Here is a 22,432-nt window from a genome sequence, read left to right on the forward strand (position 1 = left end):
GTGCTCTCCACACTATTTCATGCTTCTCTGCACTGTTTAATAAAATACTAAGTGGCACCACTGTTAAGCATTATGCAACTAATAATATAATTAAAATATTAATTTGCATAGCCTTGCCATTGGCTTCAATGAGTACAAAATCAGAGCTTTCAATCTTTAAATTCTTCATGAAAAGCATAAAAAAACCCAAACTAGTCTACCAATATAACTTTAAGTTTAGTTTTAAAACAATCTTAAAGTGTTTCCTTTTATTTCTTCTCTTCCTTAACTTGGGCAATACTGTGATTAAAGATCTTCCACACTTATACAATGGCTAGGTACAGTTACAGTTCCTTTTTTTTCCTGTGGGAAAAAAAAACCTATTTTAGAGGTGCATTTGTTGAAAATAAAGAACAGTTGCTCTATACTTACAAAAGCAAAGGACTAACAATTTGCTTACTTTGACTTAAAAAGAAAGAGCTAAAGACATAAAATACATTTAAAAACTAATTGCATCATCATGGTCCTTAAATCTCCCAGTCCAATTAGTTGTTTCTGCATAAAAAAATATGCTCACCCATTGTTGAGGGTCAAGACATTTGAGCAGCATGATATGAGGCCATGATTCTATTTTACATTGTTATACTTTCACTTCTGAAGGTCTCTGTGATATTATATATTTGACAGTAATCATAAATAAAATGAAAAGAAAGGAAATGGTCCATAATGTAACTATCCTTAGTTTAATTCTTCTCATTAATCTACCATATTGGTTGTGGCATACACTTGTTCTACCTGGTGAAGGTTTAATAGCCCTGTTTCTCTTACCATCATCCATACACAGGCCTGTCGATCAATGACAATTATTACTTAATGAACAAGTAATGATGGGTAAGCCCAGAGAGAAGGGAACAAATAAATCACTCATTATAATCCTGATTACAAGCTAGCAGTGTCTCTTGTCAAAGTGATATGCTTTGCAGTTTTGTTTAGCCAACATCTTCAGCAGTAATCAGCATGATCAGGTGTCTTAGGAGTGTTGGAAATCTTCAATAAATTACAGCTGAGTCTACATCAGAAAGAGATATAAACAAAAGGATTTTCATCTGAATGCAACTGACCTGTTAGGGTCTTAGAGAAAAGGACCAGCAAGCTGTTTATTTTTTCTCTTTATTTTTCTGCCACATTTTCTCCTTTAATCTGAGTAAAACTGGATCCTTTTCCAGTTTAAATGATAACAGCATTTCCAAAAGCTTTAATTTGCAACCAACACTAACTATACATTATTTAAATAGATTATGCTTGCTTATGTAACACTTCATAGTCCAGGAAACTGATGTCTTTAATGGCTCAAAGACAGCAGGGACATGCAAAACACAAGTTTCACCAAAGCTGTCTTACCCACTGTAGCTAGCTAATGGGCAAGTGGGTGCCACTTTGGAGGGAGGTAGCCCCATGCAATTTGGAGGAGGGACATGCACTCTAGCAGCTCCATTTAGACATGGTGCACAGAACTGACCCCAGGTCTGATCTTGACAGTGCAGCATGCAAGGCATCAGCACTGGCCCAGCCCTCAGTCCCAGTCCCAGCAAGGCAGCATGTAAGAAGCCAGCTTGTAAGACCTGCCTATGCTTGCCACCACTTGTACAACCCCCTACCTCTGCTCTCAGATGCTTGGCACAACAACTTACACTCCCATCTGTGCCCAAGTTTCAAAAAACACTACTTATTCTTCTACCCAAGCATATACTGAAATAATGGCAGAAAAGACCATATATAGTATTTTGGGTAATCTAGGAAAACTGAAAAAAGAGCACTCAGTGCCAACAAATGGACCCCAATTATGCAATGAATTCCATGCCAAATCTAGTTGCGTGATGCTTTCTATATATAGTAAGAGTGAACTAAATAGATGATCTAAGCCAAGTAATAACTCAAGAATGATCATCAGGCCTGGGCAGAATCATAGAGAAGCAGGGCTGCAAGGGACCTCCATAGATCTTCTAGTCCAACCTCTTCCCTAGGCATAATCCTCCCTATCCAAACCATCCTATACAAATCCAAAATCTAACCTCTTAGTAAAACTACACTGTCAACCCTGACACAACACCAGCCATGACACCCTAACATGCCACAAGAAAAGCAGGAGGACTATGGCAGCCCATGTCCTTATTCTGTAAAGACTATTAATATAAGTTCTAGATTCCAAGAAGAGGTCAATGCCCCTGATACGGAAGAAGGAAAACACCTCAGAGTCCATTCCAATCTAAACATCAGGTAAAAAAATCCTTCCTGATATCAAAATGGCAATCTGTCTGACCCTGAGGGGAGGAGCAAGAATCCTTTAGCAAATCCCAGCACATACACTGGCGCACCCCAGTTTAGATTCCCAGCCTTGGCTGCAGCTAACACCCAGTGTTTCAGAGGAACAGGAAGCATCAGGAGGATAAATAATTCCTTCCAGCCCCATGCAGAAACCAGAATTGCTCAGAAGCATGGGGAACATCCATAGTAGATAGGGCTGTGCGAAGCTTTGGGTGGTGATTCGATTCAGAGGGGATTCAGCTCGATTCAGTGGCCAAATCTCTGAATCTGAATCAAATCAGGGGATCAATTAAAAGGCGCAAATCGATTCAGAGCTCTCTGAATCTTTGGAAAAGATTTGGAGAGCTTTAATGATTTGGACAGTCCCTGGTGGCTGCAGCAGGGAGCTGCAGCTGACTCTGACCTGGTAAGTAGTAGGGCAGGGGAGGGACTCAGATCAAATCAGGACTGTGATTTGAATTACCAAATTGAATCACTGTCCCCAGAATTGGCTGAATCCGAATCCAAAGTGAATACTAGCCACATCACACAGGCCTAACAGTACATTATAGGCAATGCTATGCCTATATTATCCCTGACCAGTGTTTGTTCAACCTCTTCTTGAACACTTCCAGTGATGGAGGGTGCACACGTTCCCTAGGCAGTTGATTCTACTGTTCTAACTGTGAAGAAGTTTTTCCTGAAAGCCAATCTAAACCTTCTTTGCTGCAACTTCAAGCCGTTGATCTACATCCTACTCTATGCAGCAAAAGAGAAAAGGTATTACTACTGCATGGCATTCCTTCAGGTATTAGAAGACTGCTATCATGTCCCTGTTATGCACCTTTTCTGCAAGCTGAACATGCCACTTTCATAAGCTTTTCTAACGCCTATCACAGACATTACAGTTAGGATGTAATTACATCAGTTAAATTTTATCTTAAAGTGTAACCCAATCATAGTTCAGGCAATTAATGGCAAAACAAAAAGTGAAACAAGACACTAAATTATTGCACAAACGATATGTAATAAATTGGGCTTAGTTTCCTTCATGTCTTAAAATAGAAGTGTGTCAGGGTGGACTGCACAAGGGCTTGAATGGCATCAGGAATCAGATCCCAATTGTATCACTGGGAGTCCAGCATGGGCAACAGATCCCTGATGCCATGCTTCCCACAGCAGACATTCAACTTGCCAGCCATGTACCTATTTGCCATATAACACCCACAAATTGATAAGTGTATGCTGCAGCCCTGCATTGGACTGACCCGGCAAGGATTTGCAAGTACTGGTTGGGGCTGCCAAGCACTGGCTTTCAACTTGCAGAATTGGGAGAGCTAGGTAGAAGGAACTTAACGTGTGACACATTCAAAATAAAGTCTGAAACAAATGAGGAACAAAGATATTCTACATTGCATGTGGAACATCTTTCATCTTTGTAGCCCATTTGCAATTTTATGGTGAGATGAATTGGGTGAACGTGTGATGTTGCACATTTATTACGTGATTAAACTCATGAATTTCATGATAAATATAATGTCTGCCCAGGTCCTCAGAGAGAGGAATTACTTACTTTTTTCAATCTTGAAACTCTTTTCTAAACACAAATTTAGAAAAGATATTCAACTTTCTTTCAAGTTTCCTTCTAATCCTGAGCACTATTAGCTTGGCTGTGCGAGGCATTCAAATACAAGGTCATCTGTAAAGTGTTAAGAAAACACTTTGTTTTCAAAATGATCATTAAATAAATTGCTGCTTTGGGGAACCCCACACCCCACTGATTTCAAAAGGTTTCCTGCCTTTAAAAAAGAGAGCGAGAAAGAAAAAAGTAAGTGTTTCAAGTCAAAAGAAGTAACCCATCTGGGGCAAAACCATTTTGAAACAAAATTTAAAAACTTAATTGTAATTCCTATCAACAGAAAAAACCTATAATCATCCTTATCTCCTGCAATAGCTTGTCAGACATGAAAAACCTTTTTGCTGAAACAGTCTGTATCTGAATGAAAATCATTAGTAGAAACATATTTTAATTACCTTTGTCAGTATCTGCATCTACAATACTCTTTTCCCACTTAAAATGAATGTTATTTTTCTTGTATTCTTTTCCCTAGTCTTTTTTTGCATGATAGTTTTTTAAAGATAATTTTCTAGTCTAGATATCCTATCAACAGAATATAGGAGGATTTTTACTTAAAAAAAAAGACTTCCAATTATAGAGATTCTGGGACTTCAATTCCAGGAAATACATAAAGGGGTACATTGTAATCTAAGTTGCTCTAGTTAATGGAAATGCAAACTGGTGCTGATGCAAAATGTTTTTTTTTAATTGTTCTTAAAAATGTGCAGTTATCTGTCAAGAACTAGGATGAAAGATCACTGGCTTGTTTCATATAGGTTCACATTTATTCACCTGTTTAATAGTATGGGATTCATTTTATTTGTATGGGGTTGTCTATTTATCCTTTAAAATAAAATAAAATAAAATGTCAAAATGCTAATATCACAATGAGAAGTCCAACTAGCTACAAGTATCAAGGACACTTAAAAGTCATTTTTCAGAGATGTGGGGAGCTGGAGGAAAAGCAAGGACAACATTAGACCCCTGCTAAACCAGATGGGACAACTGACAACCAACGCCCAGGAAAAAGCCAACCTATTAAACTGGTACTTTGGGTCGGTCTTCCATCAGTCCCATGGGACACCATGCCCATTACAGGACAGGGATGCCCGCGTGAGGGAGATTCCCTGCCCTCCATCAATGCTGACCTCATGAATGAAAACCTTGAGAGGCTGGACACCTTCAGGTCAGCCAGCCCTGACAATCTGCACCCCAGAGTACTCAAGGAGCTGGCAAGCATCATAGCTCAGCTTCTGGCAGGGATCTTTGAGAATTCCTGGCACTCTGGTGAAGTGCCCAAAGATTGGAAGAAGGCCAATGTGGTGCTTATCTTCAATAAAGGGAGGAAAGTGGATCAGCCTGATGTCTATCTTGGGCAAGGTCTTGGAAAAGATTATCAAAAAGGCCATGCTTAACAGACTAGCTGATGGCAATATCCTGAGGAATACCCAGGATGGTTTTGTTGCAGGTAGGTCATGCTCGACCAATCTCATTTCCTTTTATGACCAGGTGACCTACCACCTGGACAAGGGAGAGGAGATTAATGTCATATATCTTGACCTCAAAAAAGCCTTCTATCTGGTATTCCATGATCACCTCTTGGCAAAACTAGCCAACTGCAACATTGGGTCCACCGCGATCCTCTGGCTGGGGAATTGGTTCCGTGGTTGGATCCAGAGGGTGGTGGTAGATGGAAGTCTACCATCATGGTGCCCTATGCCAGTGGGGTCCCCCAGGGCCCTGTCTTTGGACCTATATTTTTCAACATCTTCATTAATGATGTGGACATTGAAGTCAGAAGCAGACTGGCCAAGTTCACTGATGATACCAAACAGTGGCATAAAGCATCCACACCTGAGGATAGAAGGGTGATTCAGGCTGACCTTGACAGGCTCAGGAAATGGGCGGATGGGAACCTGATGGTGTTTAATGCCAAAAAATGCAAGGTTCTCCACCTTGGGAGGAAAAACCTGCAGCATCCTTATAGGCTCGGCAGTGCTACGCTGGCTAGCTCTATGGATGAAAGTGACTTGGGGGTCATGATTTACCACAAGATGAACATGTGCCTTCAATGTGATGCTGCAGCTAGTAAAGCAAGCAAAATGCTGGCTTGCACCCATAGATGCTTCTCAAGTAAATCCTGGGACATCATTCTCCTATTGTACTCAGCCTTGGTGAGGCCGCAGCTGAAGTATTCCATCCAGTTTTGGGCTCCACAATTCAAAAAGGATGTGGAAAAGCTTGACAGAGTCAAGAGAAGAGCCATGCACATGATCAGAGGTCAGAAAAACAGACCTTAAGACAACAGGCTGAGAGCTATGGGGCTCTTTAACCTGGAAAAGCACAGGCTCAGTGGCAAACTGATGGCCACCTACATTTATCAGAGATGTTCACCAGAGCACTCCAAGGGCTGACAAAGTCAAACAGTTATAAATTACTGCAAGGCCATGTCAGGCTGGACATAGCCTGCCATTGGAGGTGGTTCAAGCACCCACATTGAACGCCTTCAAGAGAAATTTGGATGCTTATCTTTCTGGGATCCTATGACCTCAACTGACTTCCTGCCTCTTGGGCAGGGGGCTGGACTCGATGATCTTCCAAGGTCCCTTCCATCCCTAATGTCTATGAAATCTATGAAATTAGTTGAATGGAAAAAGTAAAAAACTGAAACTAATTAAAATATTGAGCCTTGCATCTGTTTTGTCTATGCTGCATTCTGAGAACTGATTGCAGTATATTGTGGACATACCTGAAATAACTTTAAATTATCCATTTTGGGTAACAGTTTCAGACTAGCTGTAGCAACATATAGTCTAACTTACTCCAAGAAAGATAAGCAGAGAATAAACCTTCCTAGGTTAGCTAAGAAACAATATCTCTCAACTCCACTCCTTAGTCACTGTTTTCCCCAATGCTTGCCACACAGAAGTTGCTGAGCTTGAATTTATAAGCAACCATAATCACTCAGAATCCCTACTGAAATTCCTGTTAGTAGCCCCAATAAAGTTCCTCAAGAAGAGAGGGTCTCAGACCCAAAATAATGACCTCGTCTAACCTGTATCCATTTCAACCGGCCTAATCACAGATAATTCTAAAAGTATGGCAGAATCTGACACAGATGGTCAAAAAGTTGGTGGAGTCATAGATTTGACCACATGCCTGCAGATCAACTGAAGATGAAGGGCATACTACTCCTATGCTCTTAGACCTGTGGCTGGTAACTTTGCAGAGCTGAGATCAACCCACTCGAGCCTAAGGTGGGGCAGTGTTTTGACATCAACACTGCTGCAGCATCAGCATTTCCCTGCTGCAGCTTCTCCTCACTTCCTTACTTCCAACATGCCACCAAAGCCCCCTGGATCCATGGGCCTTATGTTGCCAGCCTTTGGCCTAGACAATGGTGCAATGGAATGAGAGCAAGGCCTCCTCCATGCCTAGTAGCCAAAACAACTCCTTGTTGAGGGATTCAATTCTCTGAAGCCTAGAAGCCTGTCTCAAATTTTACACACTGGGCATGTTTACATGTTTACATCTAATATGAGGACTAACTTAACATAATGCACAGTAGCAAAGGTGCATGGTCTTTTAATGATTATTAATGCACAGTAGACTAATTTTACTTGGCATAAACACATTAGTAACAATATTAGGACCTTGTTACTAGGGGTGAAGCTTCAGTCACCAATTCGATTCAGAGAAGATTGGGCCTATTTCAGCGGCCGAATCATTGAATCCAAGTCAAATCAGGAGACCCATTGAAAGTTCTGAATTGATTCGAAGCATCCGAAACAATTAAAAAAATATTTAGTGATTTGGAAGGCGATCTTGCAGGGAAACAGAAACTGAGAGTGGGAGGGAGGGGGGAAAAGACTGCTCTGATATTGACATCTGTAGCTGGCCAGTGACTTTGATCTTCCAATCACAGTGCTCTGGGGGAGGGACATAGAAGGCTCTGTGTGAAGCCTTCTCTGCCTTTTGTGAGCTGTCCGTTTGGAAGCAACAGCATGTCAAAGGTACTGGCTGCGGTGGCTGGCTTCCTAGTCAGTCTCTTGCTAGTCTCTCTTCTTGGAAAGGATTGGGTACACCTTACTAATTACCCATGCTTATCCCCTCTACTTATCTCACTTATCTTTATCCAATCCATTCCTTTCAACTTGTTCTTCCCCCAAAATCCCCTTATTTGTTTTTGGGGTTTTTTGTCCCCCACACTTTTTAAAAAGAAAGCTGTGTTTTTCCTGGCAGTATGTCATCCATCACTGTGCAGAAAAGCACATATATTACACAGGGGTGTACTTGGTAGCCGTGTTGGTTTGAGACAAAAAAAAAACATACAAAAAACTAAAACTCTTGCTTCCAAAATGATACCTTTTATTAGACCAACTTTTATTATTTAATTATTTCTGGTTGGTCTAATAAAAGGTATCATTTTGGAACTAGGAGTTTTAGTTTTTTGTACATGTTTTTCACATGCATATGCATATATTACACAGAAAGAAGATATATTACACATTCACACCCACACACATATTAAACACATACAAGATATATTACACACATACATATTTTCCAGCACACCAAACATTATGAAGCATGCTGGAAAGGCAGGTGCTAGGTCTTCTGGCAGGGGAGGGAGAGGGGCTAGAGGGGGGAGGAGGAGACCTGCAAGCCCCACCCTCCCCCACATAGATTCAACCTCCTTCCTGGCAGCTATGAGTCTTCTGCTGCCAGTGGGAGGTAGAAGCAGAACATGTCCCTGCATCTGCACCACTAACACCAGAAATAGCCACCAGCACCAGTATGACAGTCTCCTTCACCCCAATTTTGGCTCCCAGCACAACCCTCCCAGTGCCAGAGGAGGAGCTGGATCTGGAAGTCAGGGGAGCTGAGTGCCATAGCCAGGGAAATTCTGGAGAAGGAGTGGGAATCTAAGTTTGTGCTCCACACCCCTCAAAGTTCCCTTAGAAGCAGGTCTCCATCTCTGGAAGGCACCTCAGAGGAAGTTGTTGGGGCAGGTGGCTCAGCTTCTCCTGTTGTTGTGCCTCTGCCTGCTGGGGAGGGGTTAAGGCAGGATCCTTGATTTTTTATATCTGGTAGATTTATGAAGTTAACTTTGTAGGATTATTTACAAAAGGAGTTTTGGAAATTCCCTTTGAGGATCAGGAGTGAGAGATTGGAGAGACAGTGGTTTTCTTGTGTGAAATGTGCTCCCATTGGTAATTGGGTGTTCTTGTCTTTAATTGATGTTTGTTGTTGCACAGTTGTTGTTCAGTCTCTTCTACATATTTTCCATCAGAGCATTTGGTGCACTGGATTAGATATATAACATTTCTGGAGGTGCAGTTGTAAGATCCAGGAATGGTGATAGTTCTATTGTGGGGTTTTAGTAATTGTGGGGGTACTGGAGACATGTTGACAGGTTTTGCATTTCTTGTTATGGCATAGTCTGGATCCATTTGGTGTGTTTTGAGCTGTAGGAAGTTTGCTTCTGGTGATGAGTTTAGTGAGGCTCAGAGCTTATTTGAATTTACAAAACACTTTTTACAGATGAACCTATTAACTGCACTTCATCAACCTCCTCAATATAAAAAAATCATGGACTCAATATAGACATTGTATTTATGATACACTATAACCTGCCTGACATCTGACTCCCCGGGTACCTCTCCACTTTTACCTGCTATATCCCCCCTCCTCCCCCACTCCCAGCCTGTCTCTCACCCCCGATGCCTCAATTAACATTTTCATTGACTGGATTTCTTGCCTGCAGCCCAGCCCCTGGCTTCTTTACTATTCTTTACCATCCATGAAGAGCACACACACAAACTACAGATGCTTCCTCAGCCTGATGACAGAGTTTTAATCCCAAAAGCTTGCCAAGATATATTTCTCCAACTAAGTTAATCTAATAAAAGGTGTCACATATATTCAAAGAACCTTCCCTGCCTGTTCATTAGACCAACACAGCTACAACCAGAAACCTAGTTAATACACACAAGTGACATGAGTTTTGCTTTCAACAGTTTGAGGTGCAATTTTCACAGAAGCCCCAGCACCTATCTCCTTGGAACTTGGCAGGATTCCGGCCTTTAGAAGGGGATACCAACTCTGATGTTTTCATCCAATTCTGCAAAAAAAATGACGAAGTTATAAGTATTTTAGTGATTCCCCATTATAGTCTATGGCCGAATCACTGAATCACTCCAAATCAGTGCCGAATCTTTCAAATCTGATTCAGTTAAATTGATTCAGGGCAGTGATCCAAATCACTGAATTGACCCACTGTCCCCCAAATTCGCTGAATCTGAATTGAATACTGTTTGCTTCACACAGGCCTGCTTGTTGCACATTACTTTTAGGTGGCTTCCGGAGCTCTTAACCCCTGGATTCTTACATAATCTCTCTCTTAAGAGAAAACTTAACATCAGTGTGATACTTAAGGTCATAGACAAGTAGAGATTGAAGGGACCTCCACAAGTCATCTAGTTCGATTCCACCCAAAGGTGGGACCATCCCTATCCAAATCATACTATGCCAATCCATTGTCTAACATCTCAGTGAAAATACGCAGTCAAACCAAATGTGACACAAGACATAACACCTTAATCTCTGATGGGTAAAGAAGGGGTCAACATCCTCCTGCTGCAAAGATTGCTAAAATATGCTCTCAAGTTCCCAGGAAGAAGGCCATGCCCCTCCCCCCCACACACTACAAAGGAAGGCAAAGACCTCCACAATCCATTCCAGTCTGGTAATTAGGTAAAATTTCTTCTTTTCTGACCCCAAATATAGCAACCACTCTGACCCTGAGCGGAGGGGTAAAACCAGGAACCTCTGGCTTTAATTTCCAATGGGAATATTGGCATATCCCAGTCAAAATCTTCAGCTAGGTGCTCATATTTGGATCTTTGATTATACCTCTCAAGATAAACATCCTTGAATGAAAGTAGCATCTTTCCTGCATCTTCCTCTCAGTGCAATTTCTGAAAGCATCCAATACTGGTAATGACTTCTTTTTCCCCTGTCTATAATGAATCTTTAAAAAAAATCTGATAATCTTGTGAGGCAGAGGCAACTCTTCTTTTGGATGTTAGAAGCAAACTGAGCGTAACAATCTGACCCCTAAGACACAGAGGAGTGTGGAAAACAGAATCCTCAAGTGAATAGGTGCATTTGGTTATGAAAGTAATCTTTTGGCTGTTTTCAATTACATATTTTTATAAATGTGATGTTCATTATATTTCCCTCTATTTGTATTACCCACTGGGCCTATCTACATGTGCACTTACACTGACTTAAATATACTGCACAATAAATTACTGAACAGTAAGTGGGAAAAGGCCAGCATCTACAGGTACATGTGTTAAAGTGCATTAATGCTATGTGTGGAATGACTTGGGACTAAAGTTAGTCCCAATTCAGTCCCCATACACAGAGTTAATGAGCAGTAAGGCATTTACAGTTGCATTATTGCACAGTAACTAATCAGGCATAAATCTGATGTGCATGTGCAGATGTGCCCACTGTCTTTAATTAAATTTACCTAGGCTCATGACCACAGCAAACTCTGAGATCTGGAAAACATCTGTTGCGTTTCTTTGTGACATCAATCTTTAGAAGCCCTCTTGATTTTACAAATAATAACAATAATAATCCTAAAAAAAACAAAAGCAAAAAACCTTGAAATAGTCAAGGACAGAGAAAATAAGCTGCATTTCACCAAAGCTGCTATAAAATCAAGACAGAGCACTAAAAATGCCAACCAATTCTATGTACCACAAAGCACCAAATAAATCCTCACCACTATTGTGTTCCTTTTCCATTGAATGTAGAAGTATTGGCTTGAATTTGTCACCAGGGTATGTCAAAAAGAGCTTTGGCCATAAAATGCCACTTGGAGAGCATGCAGCAGCCTGCAAAACAGCGTTCATTTATCTTGCTTTTTGTAGGATGAATAACACATGTATAAAGATATACGGAAATGTGAATTATGGAACCATGAAATAAAAGGGCTGACTTGGTGTCTTAAATAGTGCTGCATATTTCTGACTGCATAAGTATGTGAATCTCTAATATTCCAGCCCAAAGGTATAACTTCAAATTTTAGTGCTCAGGATGGCATTGGTAGTGTGGAAATTCAGTGTGGGAAAGAGGGGCCTTTCCGTATATTCCTTGTACAGACTGCAATTATGGTGGTGGCACAAACTTTTTCTACCTCAGCACAAGCAACATGGGCTACAGCATTGGTGCAAGTTCCTTGGGACAGCCGTTCTGGTTCCCTCTTTAAATCACCACCTGGGACCGATGCCCCAATCACCACTACACACATATGCCAAGTTATGCTACTGTTCTAGAAAAATTCCATTCTGGGGCATTAAATACGTCATGATTAATTTTTTCCCATATAGTTTCAGTTGGATTTTATTTTTTCTCTTCTTTCCTGTTTTAAAATGTAAGATTTCTGTGATCTAGTCAATAGATACTACATTTCAGGTGAGAGCTGACTTCATTTCTCAAGCACCAAAAATTATTCCTATAATATATACCAAGGGCTTATTCCATAGGAAAAGAGACAATGGAGCTCAGAATGAAAGGAATCCTCTTAACCATTCTGTAGATCAAGAGCAGTACAGTACTACTCAACAATTATCACAGGAATCTAAGAAAACAGTAGAATTTGCTGTGGCCCTGTATGACTACAAGAAATGGCTATTGCATCCACCGAATCACAGCTTGGCCAACACTTCCATGCCCCTTCTCTCCTTGTTCCCAACTCTTCCTCCCCATGCCAAGAGTCCAAACATACTTATAAGGTGCAGTGAACATGTCAAAAGCCTTTCTGTCAATAGGAAAAAGTCAGGGAAGACTGAATGTGATTTACCCCACACAAATTATTCAGTATTACTATTAATAATGATGCATCTAAATTATCAAAAGAAAGAGAAGACTAGATAGAATCCTTGCCAGAAAACAATTGTTTTCATTTCCCTTACAAATCTAACTATTGTTCAAGGGCAGTAATTTGCACATTATACCAACGAATGTACTTGATTCACAAAGGCCATGGGGAAAAAGTTGTTTTTGATGGTAGAAAGTGGGGGGACAAAACTCAAGGCTATAAAGTAATAATAAGGCAAAATATTTTGCACATTGCTAATGTATTGTGTTTTACAAAACAATAATAATCATTTCTACTCCATGATTGTCACTTCTATTGAAGTGCCTTATAAGTAGGTGCCTAAAAATTGTATAAAGCATGCATTCTTTCACTCCTAAGAATGGAGCACTGCTGTATAATTTTAAACTTGTAAAATTATAGTAAAGTAACTACAGCTCCCTGAAATATTATTATTGAAATAAAATGCACCTAAGTAAGGTTTATTAGCCTTTCTAATAGAAACACTTCTTTTCAGGGCTTTCTAATGGCTGCAAAATAGAGAAAGACCTGGACTGAGACCCAGTTTATCCATCTGCAGGAGTTCTTTTAAAGAAATTATTTAAAAATCAATGGGACCCATTTACATTACACAAAAGCCCAAAAGTAGACATCTTCTAGTTTAAGAACTGATTCTGAGCATACGTAACTCAAAAATGTTATTGTCCACTAAGTTATATTTTAGATGCTGAAAAAAGATCTCTATACTGGTCTTAGATTCTAGGGATTAAACTCTAGCTTTGAAAGCCAATGGAGCACTGCAATGGGTTCTGCCACCACCAAGCACTGATAGTTGCTGTCTCTTTAAGGCTATGGGACATCTCTTTTTATTACTACAGTAATGGAACTTCATTGACTTTGATTTGGTTATTTCCATTTTCTAACATACAAGTAGAAATGACATTAAAATCACAGTTAGTGCTTTCAGGACATTGGGGGAAGCCTAACGGCATCACATGAGGCATACTTATATTAAATGTTTATTGTACACTCACTCTACTGTGGCTTGTTTTGTCTTTTTTGGGAATTGGTAAGAGAGGGATGACTTCAGCTACTTTTCCTGCACCCATTGAGCTGTTTTATTATGTACGTTATATGACCCTCTCTGCCACCACTTGTAAATTTAGTTCACAGGTTAAATTCTATGATCTAAGTGTGCTGCTGCTATTCTTAGCCAAGTTTATTATTTTATTATTCTTGCTATTGATTGTGATCTTCCCCTCTGTGACTGGCTGTGTGTGGTATATAATACAGGTTAAAAGAATCAATAAATCTGTGGGTAAACTGTGGGGATCTTGCTGGGGAACAGGATGAATTACCTAATGATGTTGCCAAAAATGCTTGGCTTTGCTTATTTTTTTCCTTTAATAGTTAACAGAAAGAACCAGATACCCCATTATCTAGGGGCCTTTTGAAAACACATTTCTAAAATACCATACAGTATATTTAGTAGTTATTCATTTCATAAAACAAAATAACCAGAGAAGAAATATTCCTTAAAAATAAACTATACACTCCAGCTCTCAGCAAAGTCCTCCTAAAACTTTGAGGATGCAGGTAAGTTAAAAGGTGAAGTGGCCTGTGTAGAGGAGAATGGTTTAAAGATGAGGACTTTCCATGAGAAGGATATCACCCTACTGACAGATCTCTTTTTCACAGTGAATGGACTTCAGCTTAAGTCCTGTGAAAACTATATTAACTGCCTGTCTGAAATACCAGAGAAAATCATGATGCACTTAAAATATTGACTAAAAAAATATTAACTGCATTTCTGAAATCTCCTTCTGTCAAGTGAATTTATTTTAAATGTCTTTACCTCAAACTTCCTTGCTTATTTTCCATACTTTATACATTTATACAGCATATAATTAAAGTTTCTGATGACAAAATTTCACTCTTTGGGGGTGTATGCTTTAATAACACTGAGCTCTTTAACCTTGGTTAGCAGCCAATCTAGGAGTGGAGCTTTGGTAGATGGAAAAATGAACGATTTCCTTTGATTCGGCATCTTCTGCAGCCAAGCTGGTTCCAAATGTACTGGCATCTGCTTTTCCTTTGGATTAAACCAGCAAAGCTAAGAGGGGGACACTGGTGTGTGGGCAGCTCAGTGTCTCCATATATACTGCCCAAGCTTTTGTGCTCTGGAGAGGTCACTCCAGCTTCGCTTTATCTTTCAGGAGAGGATTACATTCAGTGAGATGATGTCTCACTTGGTATAACTCTGTTGTTATGTGAGACAGACAGATCCCTGCTACTACTACTATAGACAATGTGGCCTTAACTTGAACTGAGCCTTTATATTTTGTTATAATAAATGTTAAATAATAAAAATAGTTGTATAGAGCATAAATCATAATTCTGTCAATGGAGAAACATGAATCATTAGCAAGTATCTGTATATTGATATGATAGACGATAGATTTCAAGGGACACTGATTCATTTTACATTTTGCTTCCTTTATAAAAAATACTTCTCTTCCAGAATTTGGGAGAAAAATGAATTAGCTGATGCATTCTTATCATGAATACATGAAAATATATGATGTGAATATCTACCGCATTAAAAATCCATGATGCTGTAACTCATTCCCGTGTCGAAGTTTGACATGTGAACAAAAAAGGAACCCTATTAAATCATTGTTATAACAATGTTTTAATTATGATAGGATTTTTACATAATGCTAAATGTCTGAGCCTTCTTTTCTGCTTTAATTAAGGAACTGCAGAATGAAATTAATGTTCATAGAAAATGAACATTATAGGCTTAATTCCTCTTTTTGTTGCAATTAGAATCAACAAAAGCAACTTGAACCATGTACTACATGATATGGAGATTTAAAAAACAAAACAAAACAAAAAATATCCCCCCCGAAAAGAAAAAACAAGTGTATGTGTGGGTCTGTGAACACTTGGGCTAGGGATAGAAGTTACACATATACTGGCATAAGTGATTGGAAACTGGTTCAGATCTGTAACACAACAGAAATTCAGTGCACATAAACTACTTCCATAATGGCTCAAACTGATTTAAGATAAACCTGGAAGAATGTAACGTCAGACTTAACTGACTTAGATTAAATCAGTTTATTGAAGTTCTGTTCCAGATCCCCTCCAGATTCAAGTTAACTCACAGTGCCCCAACATTCCAGGATGCTTTGCACTTCCCCTGCAGTCCTCCCCCTGTCCTCCACCCCACTGGTTGGGTAGGTTAGCCTTGGCCCAAGCTGTCTGCTTTAGCCAAGCAGGGAGCCATGCTCTAGTGTCCCCCAGCTTCTGGCCTGAGCCACTGAAGGCATGTGACTGCATTTCCAGAATCAAAAGGAGTACCTGTTCACTTGCTTATCAGTTCAGTCTATGCAGTTTAGACTAACCTGCAAAGACTAAATCAATTTAGCGTCAGGCTTTTTGGCTGTCTGTACTTAGCCTTGGAGAAAATTAAATCACAAAAAAAGGAGTTTAGAATTTAGTTATGAAAGTGGTTTGGTTCATGGTCATTCTTATCATACAAACCCTTTAATAGCTGACATCTTAAATATTCTACCCCATGCTCCTTATTCATGTGGGCACCAATGACACGGCTCGGAGCACCCCCAGCCAGATCATGAGGCACTACAGGGAGTTGGGAGTGGGGCTTAGGGGTCTGGGAGCTCAGGTGGTGTTTTCGTCGATCCTCCCAGTCTCGGGCTATGGGCTGAGGAGGGAGAGGAGGATCCACGTGGTGAACCAAAGACTGTGGCGCTGGTGTTATCGGGAAGGCTTTGGCTTCCATGACCACAGCCCGCTCTTTGGAGAGAGAGGCAGTGAGCTGCTGGGAAGAGATGGCCTCCACCTCTCTCCCCTGGGGAGGAGGCTCTTCTCAGCCAGGCTGGCTGACCTGCTCCACCGGGCTTTAAACTAAGCCCGCTGGGGGATGGGGGGACTACTGTCCCTGCTGGCCCGCTGAACGGCCCTTGCAAAGCCAGCGGACCAAGGCACTTAAGGGGGCACTTAAGGGAGCCAACCCCTGCCCCAGCCCTGGCACAATCTGTGGGAAAGGCAAGAGCCCCCAAGGGCACACTTGCCTGCCTGTACACTAATGCCAGGAGCCTGGGCAACAAGCAGGACGAGCTCGTCCTCCTGCTCAGTGCAAAGAAATATCATGTCATTGGGATAACGGAGACCTGGTGGGACTCCACCCATGACTGGACCACGGGTATAGAGGGCTATACCCTGTACAGGAGGGATCGTGTTGACAAAAGGGGCGGGGGTGTAGCTCTCTATGTGAAGGAAAGCTACATGTCCCTGCAAGCTGATGGTGGCAACCGGCATGGACAGCTAGAGACCCTCTGGGTAAAAATTTGTGGGGAATTCGGCACAGGGGACACAACGGTGGGAGTCTACTACAGACCTCCCACTCAAAGTCCTGAGCTTGACCAGGAGTTCGCCCGGGAACTGACTGAGGCCGCTTGCTCCAGGACCTTGGTTGTCATGGGTGACTTCAATTACCCGGACATCTCGTGGGAAGATCACTCAGCTAAATCTGAGCGGGCGCAAAGCTTTCTCTCATGCGTGGATGACCTCTACCTGACTCAAGAAGTCTATGGGCCAACGAGAGGCAAAGCGCTGCTTGACCTGGTACTGGCTACGGGGACGACCTAATTGGTGACCTAGTGATTGATGGGAAGTTGGGTGACAGTGACCACGAGCTGATCACCTTCACCATCCGCCGTAAAGCTGGCAAGTCAGTCAGCAACACAGAAGTCCTTGACTTCAGAAAAGCCGATTATGATAAGTTCAAGAGGCTAGTCGGTCAGGCCCTCAGGGACCATGACCCCAGGGAGATGGGAGTTCAAGAAGAGTGGTTGCTTCTCAAGGAAGCGATCCTCAGTGCACAAGCTAAATCTATTCCAACATGGAGGAAAGGCAGCAAGAAGGCACAGCAGCCCCCCTGGCTCTCCAGAGACCTAGCGGACCTACTGCGGCTAAAAAGGAAAGCCTACAAAGGATGGAGGACGGGATTCACCTCCAAGGAGGATTACTCCGCGCTGGTCCGGTCCTGCAGGGACCAAAACAGGAAAGCCAAGGCTTCAACTGAACTCCAACTAGCTTCAGGCATCAAGGACAACAAAAAGTCCTTTTTCAGATATGTGGGGAGCCGGAGGAAAAGCAAGGGCAATGCTGGACCCCTGCTAAACCAGATGGGGCAACTGACAACTGACGCCCAGGAAAAGCCAACCTATTAAATAGGTACTTTGCATCAGTCTTTCATCAGTCACATGGGATGCCCATGCCTGCTATGGGACAGGGAAATCTGGGTGAGGGGGATTCCCTACCCTCCATCAATGCTGACCTCGTGAGGGAAGACCTTGAGAAGCTGGATACCTTCAAGTCAGCTGGCCCTGACAATCTGCACCCCAGGGTACTCAAGGAGCTGGCGAGCGTCATAGCCCAGCCCCTGGCATGGATCTTTGAAAACTCCTGGTGCTCTGGTGTAGTGCCTGAAGATTGGAAGAAGGCCAATGTGGTGCCGATCTTGAAGAAAGGGAGGAGTGTGGATCTGGCTAACTACGGGCCCATTAACCTGACTTCTATCCTGGGGAAGATCTTAGAAAAGTTTATTAAGGAGGCCATCCTTGAGGGCCTGGCCCAGGCTAACATTCTAAGGGACAGCCAGCATGGGTTTGTTGTGGGTAGGTCTTGTTTGACCAATCTCATTTCCTTCTATGACCAGGTGACCTATCACCTGGACAAGGGAGAAGAGGTTGATGTCATATATCTTGACTTCAAAAAAGCTTTTGATCTGGTATCCCATGATCACCACTTCGCCAAACTGGCCAGTTGTGGCCTTGGCTCCACCACGATCCGCTGGCTGGGAAATTGGCTTCGTGGTCGGACCCAGAGGGTTGTGATTGATGGCAGTCACTCATCACGGTGCCCTGTGACCAGTGGGGTCCCTCAAGGCTCTGTCCTTGGACCCATACTGTTCAACATCTTCATTAACGATGTGGACATTGGAGTCAGGAGTGGACTGGCCAAGTTTACCGATGACACCAAACTTTGGGGCAAAGCATCCACGCCAGAAGATAGGCGGGTGATCCAGGCTGACCTGGACAAGCTCAGCAAATGGGCAGATGAGAACCTGATGGTGTTTAACACCGAAAAATGCAAGGTTCTCCACCTTGGGAGGAAAAACCTGCAGCATCCTTATAGGCTCGGCAGTGCTACGTTGGTTAGCACTACAGAAGAAAGAGACTTTCATTATTGACCACAAGATGAACATGAGCCTGCAATGCGATGCTGCGGCTAGTAAAGCAACCAAAATGCTGGCGTGCATCCATAGGTGCTTCTCGAGCAAATCTCGGGACATCATTCTCCCCTTGTACTCGGCCTTGGTGAGGCCGCAGATGGAGTACTGCATCCAGTTTTGGGCTCCAAAATTCAAAAAGGATGTGGAGAAGCTTGAGAGTCCAGAGGAGAGCCACACGCATGATCAGAGGTCAGGAAAACAGATCTTACGATGACAGGCTGAGAGCCATGGGACTCTTTAGCCTGGAGAAGCACAGGCTCAGGGGTGATCTGATGGCCACCTATAAGTTTATCAGGGGTGACCACCAGGATCTGGGGGAACGTCGGTTCACCAGAGCGCCCCAAGGGATGACGAGGTCGAACAGTCACCAACTCCTGCAAGACCATTTCAGGCTGGACATAAGGAAGAATTTCTTTACTGTCCGAGCCCCCAAGGTCTGGAACAGTCTGCCAGCGGAGGTGGTTCAAGCACCTACATTGAACACCTTCAAGAGTAAACTGGATGCTTATCTTGCTGGGATCCTATGACCCCAGCTGACTTACTGCCCTTTGGGCAGGGGGCTGGACTCGATGATCTCCCGAGGTACCTTCCAGCCCTAATGTCTATGAAATCTATGAAATCTTTATCAGAGGAAAGAGAAGTGGTGATTCAGCTATTTTATGTAGAGTTTTATACAAGAGCCAGTTGACTCCACATTCCATATAAATGCAGCATAAAAACCATTGTTCTACATTTGTTAAAAGATCAAGCTAAATTAAATACTAATGATGGCCAGTGTCAACTAATGTAATAGTAGCAGTTAAGTTAGTATTGTTGTGCCATATGAGTAAAATATGTTCCCTCTTCGTCTCTCATTGATGCTTCCCTACCCACTTTCACTCCAGCGTTTTGTTAGATTTGCCATCCAGGTCAATTCTTTTGACAAAGACTAAAACTGCCAAATGAGAGATTTATGCCTTTTGATTAATTTTGATTATTCCATTTTTATACATTTAGGTAAGTATGAGAGTACATCAAGAAGGCAAATAGTAATGAGAAAATACACTGGCCACTGATGTCCATCCAACCTCAATAACAATTCCAGCCATTCTAGTACTATATTGTTACAACAGTATAGAAAATTATAGTGTCACTATCCTTTCTTTATAAAACCTTGCTTTGTACAACCAAAATGTTAAAATTTCCATTCCCATGTTTAAACACTATGGCTGTATTTCTGTTCATACCATAATTACTTAGAAGAAAATTAGTACCAGAAAGCTCTACATTTATCATTCCATAGTGTTCTTCACATTTTGATCAAGCATTTATGAGCTTGCATTAAGCCAGGAGTTTATTATTATCCATTTATAAGCCAACAAAACAGTAAATTATGTATTTGAAAGTCCTGCTGGCTGACATTTTTAAAGTTCACTGGACATTTTTTTTTTCTTTTTACATAGTACAAATTTGCTGCAAGCACTCAAGGTCTGAAATCTGATTCCCATTTAGATGTCATTGAGAAGTAAGTGCAATGAGTTTGCATTAATATTTCATTGCCTAAATGTTCTATACTCTGACACTGCCATCTTGTAGTCATTTGTCCTACATTCAGAGAACAACTAGTAATCAGATAGGTGTATTAGTCTTGACTGACTGTCACCATCTGTTGCTACCCTAAAGAATGTATTAATTGTTAATATTTCATTTCTTACAGCAGGATAGAAAACTATAGGCTTAGACTAATTTAAAAATATAGAAACATTCAACAGATGGGACAAAAAAACTGTTACTAACCAGTATTCTAAATACCGTTTCTCTGAAATACAGCTTAGGATATCTAATAAATGAAAACAAACTAATTTTTAAAAGCAAAATGGTATATTTTATGCATATGACAACACATAATTATGTCAAAATACTATGACCCTTAAGTGAAGATGACAATTAGAGATAGCTGACTAGATCATTGGGCACAGAGGGTAGCAGTCAATGGTTCACTGTCTAGTTGGCAGCTGGCATGAATTGGAGTGCCCCATGGTTCGGTCCTGGAGCCAGTTTAGTTTGATATCTTCATCAATGGACGATGGTTTATAGTGTACCCTCAGCAAGTTTGCAGATGACATCAAGCTTGGGGGAGGAATAGATACACTGGTGAATAGGGCTAGGATACAAAAGTCGCATCTGCATGAGATGTTACTGCACAGTAGCATTGGCAGGCACTAAAAGTGATGCACTGCTACTGTGCAGTAGTAAGGAGCTACTGCACAGTAGCTTGTTGCTACTGCACAGTAGCATCTGAAAAAATATCATGCGGGGATGGTACTGTGCAGTAACACTAGTTATGCAAGTACTAAATGACTGTGCAGTAAAACTGTGCAGTCTGCTACTCACGTAGATGCGGCCAGAAAAACCTAAATAAATTGAAGGGTTGGATCAAAAGAAATCTCACAAGTTTCAGTAAGAAGAAGTGCAAAGTCCTGAACTTAGGAGAGAACAATCCCATTCACTGATACAGTCTGGGGACTGACTGGCTAAGCAACAAGTCTGCAAATAAGGACCTGGGTGTTACAGAGGACAATAAGCTGAATATAAGCCAACACTGTGCCCTTGTTGTGAAGAAGGCTAACAGCATACTGGGCAGCATTGCTAGGACCAATGCCAGCAGATCAAGGTATGTGATTATTCTCCTCTGTTCAGCAATGGTGAGGACACATCTGAGGCAGTGTGTCCAGTTTTGGGCCTCACACTACAGAAAGGATGTTGACAAATTGGAGAGATTGCAGCGGAGGACAACAAAAATGGTGAGAAGGCTGGATACATGAATTCTGAGAAGAGGCTGAGGGAACTGGCATTATTTAGTCTAGAGAAGAGGAGACAAAAAAGACTTAATAGCAGTCTTCAACTACCTGAAGCATGGTTTGAAAGAGGGCAGAGCCAAACTGTTCTCAGTAGTGCCAGCTAACAGAGGAAGAAGCAGTAGTATCAAGTTTCAGCAAGGAAAGTTTAGGTTGGATAATAAGAAAAACCTTCTCAGCAGGAGGGTAGTAAAACACTGGAACAGGTTACCCAGAGAGGTTGCAGAATCTCTGTCCCTGGGGGTTTTTAAGACGTGGCTAAACAAAGCCTCAGCTGGGATGATCAAGTTGGGACTGGTCCTGCTTTGAGCAGGGGGTTGCACTAGACAACCTCTTAAGGTACCTTCCAACCCTGAATTTCTATGATTCTGATTTGCTATATAAGAAACAAAATATGCACAGCACCAATTTCAGCTATGAAAATTGTTGGTGTTTGTTTTAACTGTCACTGCATACAATAAAACAGATAGCAACAT

This window comes from Crocodylus siamensis, chromosome 8, assembly GCF_052110815.1.
Source record: "Crocodylus siamensis isolate JL-2025a chromosome 8, ASM5211081v1, whole genome shotgun sequence".
NCBI lineage: Eukaryota > Metazoa > Chordata > Crocodylia > Crocodylidae > Crocodylus > Crocodylus siamensis.